Here is an 8046-nt window from a genome sequence, read left to right on the forward strand (position 1 = left end):
AATGTTCTATATTTCAAGTCTATTACATAAAAATTAAGTACTTAAAAATTCAGTGATGTTTCAAATTAAATTAGACTAAGTCCCAATACGGAAACATTTAAAATATATACACAAGTCTTTGAGACTATTTGGATACACCTGGATATATTTTCCTTGTGGCAGAATGTGGGTCATGAAAAATAATAATCTTTCATTTTCAAAGTAGAAATATACTAATGCATAAATGTATTGCTTATAATGTATCAGTCTGCAGGGTATTATTTTTCTCATAATAGGAAATGGCAGACGTAGGTAACTATATTCTTCTGGTGTAAAATGGAACAGAACAATCTTTTGCAATTACAATGCATAGACTATACTGGCCCTAGTGCAGGAAGTATAACAATTTGCATATTTTAATTTGGAGGTTAGGGACCCCTGTCAAAGTAACAGCTTGGACCAGGTCAGCAAGGAGAAATTGAGAAGAGAGAAATAATTGAAAAGGCAGTTCCCAACAAAATGAAATTTGTCTCGTTGTCACTTAAGGTTGTCTTCTTGTCTTTTTGAGAGAGCAAGGTCAGCTTAAGAATGAAGGGAGAGTAGAGCTTGGTAGATCACTAAGGACCAAAGGATAATTTTTTTAATAACAGTGGCAATTGCAATATATATTTATGAAGGGAAGAGGAAAAAAATGCACATCGCTTTCCAGTTAAGAGTCAGCAGGTGTCCTTTGTGTCAAAATATTGCAGATGTGTACATGGCTGCTCTAAAGTTTGTCCTCAAAGACAAGCAGGTTACAAAGGAGATGAAGTACTTAATGAAATAATTTAGTGTGACATATTGATATTGAAGGCTGGAAGGCAGAAAAGGATTTGCAACAAAATTAAGGTATGTCTTTCTTAAAACAGTTCCCCGTTCCTTTCTCCGAGGGCTGATATGAGATTTTCCCAAGAAAACAAGCTCGTTTTATTTCTCTCTCCAAGTTTATGCCAAAACATAGATGCCAATGTGAAGCTCAACATCTGCACCACATGAAAATCTCATTGGAATATAGTCCAGAGAAAAGTCAGGTTATGAAATGTTTCGTCGGTTATGTATTGGAGGGGTTTTAATCTCTCCAGTGTCATGTGTTTTCAGTTAGAATGTACATTAGTAAAAAAACCTAGAGCACTAGCGGTGAAGGGAATTAGGCCTGGGAAATGTTAGTTTTAGATAGCAGGAGTGGAGGTGGCTAGTGCTATTATCAGGGCATAAAAACAGCAGCCAAACTTCTATTCTGAGTAAGAATAAACAAGGTCACAAGTTTCTGAGTATACTATAAAGTAATTGCTTGAGAAAATGAAGAAATGTATTTCATGTTCATGATATAGTGTCATCATTTACATAAAAAGCAAAGAAAAACACCCCCCAAAAAGTTATATTCTGTGATTGCCAAGCTGTTTTCTGCCCTCACACATCTCAAGGAAACCCATTTCTCAGTAATGATGGCTCACTACGTCAGTGACTCTCAACTGGCAATAAGTAGAGAATCAAAGTTTGCAGGAAGGCAGTTAGGAAGGATGAAATGTGTAAGAGTTCCCCTTTCCCTCCTTTGTATAGAATCAAGAGTACAGCATCAATCACCAGGTAAAAAATCAAAATATTGGGCTTAGAGTACTAGTTCTCTAGCTGTGCAACCTTGGACAAATCTATTAGTATTAATAACTCCAATTTTCAGTTTTCTCATCTTGAAACAATACGTTGTTCTGCACAGTTTTTGTGAAACTACATACATGAATGTGCTGTTTTAGACTGTGAAGTGTGCTGAAGATTTAAGTTTTCCTTATTAATTGGCAGAGATGAATGTACTTACTTGGTCTCGAGATTCTTGCAAACCCGTTTGTTTAGTCATTTTCTCTAGAGCTGAATCTCAAACCCCAATGTGCTGTCTCTCTGGTCCCAATCAGATAAACAATGTTATGATCTGCTTCTACACACTTACCTGCCCAGGGCATCCCTCCAGGAGGAATGGACTTGTCCTCACAAATGCATTTTTAAAAATGTTTATTATACTTTATGTTCTAGGGTACATGTGCACCATCATTCTCAACAAATGCATCTTTAAAATGAAGAACAACTGTTGCTCCAAAAACAGTTCTGAAATTTCTGTCACCTAGTGACTCCTAAATTTGCTGTGATTTTTCTCTTTTGAAAAATAATAAGAAAATGTATCAAACAACATATCTAATCCTGAGGTAATGTCCTGGTGAAAAGCTGCAAAGTGGCAATTCTGAAGAGAAAGTTTATAGAATATACTTGGCAATCTTGAGAATTTTCATTTAAAAAAAAGACCACACAACACTTGCTATGAAAAAATATTACATTCTCTCCAGAGAAGTAACACTTCCTCCTTTGTTCTGGAGGTTCTCCAAAGACTTCAAAGCCATTTTGCAGGTTATGTTACCTAAAGTTATTAAAACTCACAAAATATCCATGAAGTAATAAAATGGAAACTATTCATATGCCAGTCAAACAGATACAGAAACAGTGGTCCTAAGAAAATATGACCTGTCTAAAGCCTCCTAACAAAAAATTGATGGGTCCAAAAATAGAATCTAGGCAGCTGACTCTAGACATTCCAAAACACTTCCTCTCTTCAGAATTATTATTGTTAATTCCCTCTACACATAAACAACCTCCAGCTCCCGGAGGATGGATGAGATCATGCTAACAAGTCATCCATTCTTTCCATAAGAAATACAGCAGTCATAGCCAATGAGTTAATTCATAGAATGTCCATGTGCCATAGTGAACACACACACACACACACACACACACACACACACACACTCCCCACACTCCCATTCTAGGTGCAGATTGTTTTTGTTTTCTTCAGTTAAGCTGTAGTTGAGATTTTAATTTCAAGCTTTAGCCCATGACTTCTGCCTAAATTTCACACTCGATGCTTTCCTATGTCTTCTTGTTCTTTCCTCCCTGTATCAAATAGTAAAAAACTAGACCATGGTAAAATGGATTTTTGACAGATTTTATAATTTAGCTATTGTCACTTCCACAAAGGCCATTCATTATACTAACATGTATTATGGACATGAAACAGAATTTGAAAAGTTGAAAGTCATTCAACCCTGATCATAAAAAATAATTTCATAATTTAAAGTTACCATATCAGAATTAAATTTGATTTAAAGATGTTAAAAAATGAATATATTTGAGAAAGAAATCCTTGCAAATAGCATCTCAATATAATGTAGGCAATTTGCACAATTTATGTATACTTTCTCCTGCCAAGATACTTCTAAGAAAAGACAATGGTAAAGACAATGGTAGTAGGAAACAGGAATTGGCTCTCCAAAGACCAGCTGCAGTTATCGGCAAAAGATACTTTGTCTATGTGTGCAGTTTAAAAAGGACTGGTAGCCTACACTGGGTTTTAGGTCAGACTGGAGCATGTGGGGTTGAGGGGGAAAGCTATTACCAGCGTCCTCTTCTTTAAATGTGAAAGAGGATATTCTGGCTACATTGTTGGTGATCAGCAGTGTCTGACTCAGCCTCTGCAATTTTTCCATTATAATGCTCACGAAAATAGGGAGAGAGATGCAGTTTCAACAGTGGAAACTAGAAATGTGGGTCAAAAATGTGTCATGCAAAAGTTGGAGAGTCAACTAAGGAAAACTTAGCCTGGAGGCAGAGTGAGAAAGGCACATGGGTTAATGAGGTAGGGGATTTCCATCTATACAGACTCATAGAGGCACAAACCCACCTTTCTGCTTTGTAAAAGCTCCACTCTATTTAATCCAAATACACTGTTCCACCCCTTGGCCCTGCTTCAAGCTCTAATGCATCTCTCCACCCCAATATTCCTCAGGAATGAAATGCTAATGAGGTCAAAATGAATGTGAGTAATATTTTAGATTTTCTTCACTATTTGGGAGTTTTCTGCAATGCAAGAAATACAGAGAACTTCAGACTAGACAGAATAAGATTCTTCCCTTGTGTCTAGACAAGGTAATCTAGTCATAACACCATGAGATTGTTTCTCAGACCAACAGATACTAAATTAAAGAGAACACGGTACCAGAAAGTTGACTGGTGTGAACAGTGATACCTCCTATATCTTAAGATTTGAAAGGATGATTCTAACTAGATTCAGATAAAACTGAGTAATACTAATACAGAATAATCCATTTGTTTCAAGGATGAGGCAATCTCTTTTCAAAACAAGTAAGTACTGTATGAAGTGATTGTATAACACAAAACACAGACACTAGAACTAGAGAAGGAGCAGAAGGATATTTTTTGAAATCATTTGTAATTTTAAAAGCTTATAAATTACTGTATTTGTTTCTTGCTGTAAAAAATGTAAGGAAACAAGGCTTCTACACAATAAGCCAATAATGGTAAATTTATTAAAATTACACACTGACATTTGAATTGGAAGGACAGAAAGTAGCATGATAATTTCTAGAGGCTGAGAAAAGGAAGGAAGAGAGAATTGTTTAATGAGTACAGAATTTCAAGTTTGCAAAATGAGAAGAGTTTTGGGGATTGGTTACACAGCAGTTTGTATTTAACACTACTGAACTGTCACATAAAATAGTTAAGATGGTAAATTTCATATTATATACATTTTGCAATTATTAAATTAGAAAGAAAGATAATAACTAATGTAAAAAACAAAAATAACTTGAATGAGAGGCAAGCTAAATATGTCAGAGGAAAAGAAAGGTCTCTGTGTAACTTAGTGGATATGAGCACAGGATTTGCATTAAAAATTGTCTTATTACATATTACAGTTCCACTATTTTCCAACTCTTTTATTTTGGAAAAGTTCCTTAGTCTCTGAAAGCCTTATTATCTTCACTTTAGAAAGCGTAATAATAGCACATTCTTCATAGGATTTCTGGTAAATATTCATTGAGATAATGCATTCAAAGTGAATGGTGTTTGGCATATAGTTAAGTGCTCAATAAATATTAATTATTGTTAAGTTATTCAAAACCCAAAATGTAATCACATAATTAAAATCAATATTATAAATAATAAAGACCTATATCAACTTTACAAAGATTGAACTATTAATAATGAATAAAAACTTGAGTGATTCTCATAGAACACAGAAGAAATAAGTAAGAAAATGAAAACAATTTGAGAAAAGATGATAGATATGGAGGGCAGAGAAAAATCTTCAACATATCTTAACTGGTGGCTTAATAAGGAATTTAAAGTCATAAACAAATTATAATAGAAGCCAAAGTTTCTATACTAAATACTTCGGTTTTTCAGAAGAAAAACCAAATAAATAAATGAAAAGAAAAACCAGTTCAATAAATAGAAAAAACAGACAGAGGTTTGTAAAATTTTGTTTACTTTTTCATGTATTTTTAGTTTCAACTTTTAAAGAAAGTTCTTTAATTCCATCCAGGCAAAGCATTAACAATAATTTTTAAAAGTCACAACACCAAACCAAACAACAAAAGCCAGAATTGTTCCACATTTTTTTGAATTTACAAAATTCTAGAACCTCATTGAACAACGTCAGATCTCACAATCTCAATTGCCGTCACAAGTCAGATAGGCAATGCAAAATAATGAGGTAGGGCAGGTAAGTACTATGGCAAATTGGAGATTGCAGGTCCAACTTAAGGGCAGAAGTTGCGACTCAATTCTAATTCTGAATTGCTATGTGAGAATGCTCCAGTGCTGCCAACTGCTCTACCTTGTGAGCAAGGCCTACAAGTAGGGATTTTTATGTGAAATCTTCAGATTTGTTTAAAGTCATCAACCAATTCACATTTTCAGTTAGTGCTCTGCAGGCCAAGCAAAACAGATCAACACACAATATGGTCTGTAAGCAATACCTTGTCCATAGTTTATAAAGAACAAGGTTATAACCTAAATATAAGAGCTCCGTTTCTAGTCAAGTTTCTGTTCCTATGTAAAAGAAAAATATATTTCCATATGTTTAAACTGAGTATACATTTTATATATCCATCCTTCATTAAAAATAAAAACCACAATGTATACTATAGCTGACAAATCAATCAAACACAATAAATAATTCAAAATGAAAAAGCAATAAGATAAAGCTGCTGGTGAAAAACATGAGTAATAATGACAAAAATTATAAATTATGGAAAGAAGTCAAAATAATGCTTGTAAATTATATATGTTAAACATGTATACATTAAGGAAAACAAATAAATATGAATTTTTATGGAAAATAAATTTATAAACATTTTTAAATTGGAGAAATTTAAAGCATTTTGATTTTAAAATTGACCAACAGTCAAATTAGCTCAGAATGTGTAATATCCAAATCAGCTTCCAAATTTCTCGTAAAAGGAGACATTATCCTTAATGGGAAAGACAGTGATAAAGCAAAAGACATAGAAAATGGAAAACCAGAAAACATAAGCAATGTTAAAATGCAGAGTCTCAAATAGGTCCATAATATCAAATTACATATGAAGGACACATATCAAAAGTCAAAAAACATTTTAAAAGTAAAATTTGGGATGAAGTTATATTAGAAAAGCAGAAATGATATAGTGGCAGTTGTTTACTCTGCCTAATTTAGGAGTAAAGTTAATGCTCCATAAGAAAAGCCTGAAAACTATAGTTGTGAGCCAAATACTGCCTATTTCCTGTTTTGTAAATAAAGTTTTATTGGACAATACATCAATAAATGATGTATTATCTATGGTAGAGTTGTGTGTTCGTGACAGAGAGCATATTGCCCATGGTACTGAAAATATTTACTTTCTGGTCCTTCACATAGAAAGTTTGCTGATCCCCAATTTATAATATGCATGTCATTATTCTGTGGCTTATTGCTTTCCTTGTGTACAGAGGCATAGCATTAGAGATATAAATCCTCCAAGTTAATAAATCTGAAATTAATACATTACTGTCCTTTAATAAATAAATTATTATGCCACAATCAAGTTGTTTCCAACATAACCTATATTAAACTGATTTTTAAAATTATTCTACAACTAGGAATTATTTGCACTGAAAGTTGAACATGTCAGCAAGGTCATAATTTTTACGTCTCTCATTTGTCATAGCGAAATATTACAAATTATATAAACATTGTAATGCCTGCAATTTTTTGTTTACATTGCTTAGTTTCATGATAATTTTGAATTTTTAAATTTATTTCCTTTGATTTTTACAGCCTCCTTCATCTCTTCTCTTTGTAGGGAATAATTCTAGTGTAAGTATTATGCATTGATGTTACACAAAAGTTCAATAATATTGCACAAAGTAGAAAAATAATATACAAAGTCCAGGAATAAAAAGGGTCATCTTAAAATGATAAAGGGATCAATTCATCAAAAAGACATAATGACCCTAAACATTTATTTACCAAATATTTATGTGATATTAATAGAGCCACCCTTTGATTAGTGTTAGCATGGCACATCCTTTCCCATCCTTTTGCTTCTAACTTATCTATTTCTCTATATTTATATAATGGGTTTCTTCTAGGGAGTGTATCTTACTTTAAAAAAATATAATCATACGATCTTTGCCTTTTAATTGGGATTTAGTCTATTTATATTTGGTGTGATTATTGGCATGGTTGGGTATAAATCTATTATTTTGCCATTTATTTTTCATTAGTCTCTTTTTTTGTTCCTTTTTTTTACCTTTTCTGCCTTCTTTTGGATTATTTTTTATGATTCCATACTATTTCTTTTGTTGGACAATTAGTAATAACTGATCATTGTGTTATTTTAGTGTCTACTTTAGTGTTTAAAGTACACATCTTTAACTTATCAATCTTCAAGTGATAGTATATAAATTAATGTGTACTATAAGAAACTTAAAAATTACATTTCCGTTTCTTCCCTCCCAGCCTTTATGCAATGTAATCAAATATTTTGCTTTGATATCTGTTATAACTCATAATATACATTGTTACTCATTTTTTTACAGTAGATTATCTTTGAAGAATATTTAAATAATTTTTAAAGAAAGCTTTATATGTGCTACATAGGTATCATTCCTAAAGTTCTTCATTGGTTTCAGATATTTATGTTTGAAAAGCCTTCATTTAATCTT

This window comes from Mandrillus leucophaeus, unplaced genomic scaffold (assembly GCF_000951045.1).
Source record: "Mandrillus leucophaeus isolate KB7577 unplaced genomic scaffold, Mleu.le_1.0 Scaffold56, whole genome shotgun sequence".
In the NCBI taxonomy this organism is placed as follows: Eukaryota; Metazoa; Chordata; class Mammalia; order Primates; family Cercopithecidae; genus Mandrillus; species Mandrillus leucophaeus.